Raw genomic sequence first — 274 nt, forward strand, 5'->3', positions numbered from 1 at the left:
TGTCCCGCCCTTTTGGCCCCGTCCCTTTTGTCCCGTCCTTTTTCTGGGCCTTTTCGGTCGTCTTTTTTGCCTCCCCGTTCCCGTCTCTCTCTGTCTCCTCCCCCCCCCCCCGCTTTTCTTTCCCCCCCTCTCCCCCCCGGCCCTTTCTCCCTTTTTCTTTCCCCCCTCTCCCCTTTTTTTCACTTTCCCCCCCCTCTTTTGCCCTTTCCCTTTTTTTCTCCCCCATCAAAAACACAGGCCCGGGAAATGGGACGAACTGAATAAAATTCTCGTG

This window comes from Penaeus monodon, chromosome 30 (genome assembly GCF_015228065.2).
Source record: "Penaeus monodon isolate SGIC_2016 chromosome 30, NSTDA_Pmon_1, whole genome shotgun sequence".
Lineage (NCBI taxonomy): Eukaryota > Metazoa > Arthropoda > Malacostraca > Decapoda > Penaeidae > Penaeus > Penaeus monodon.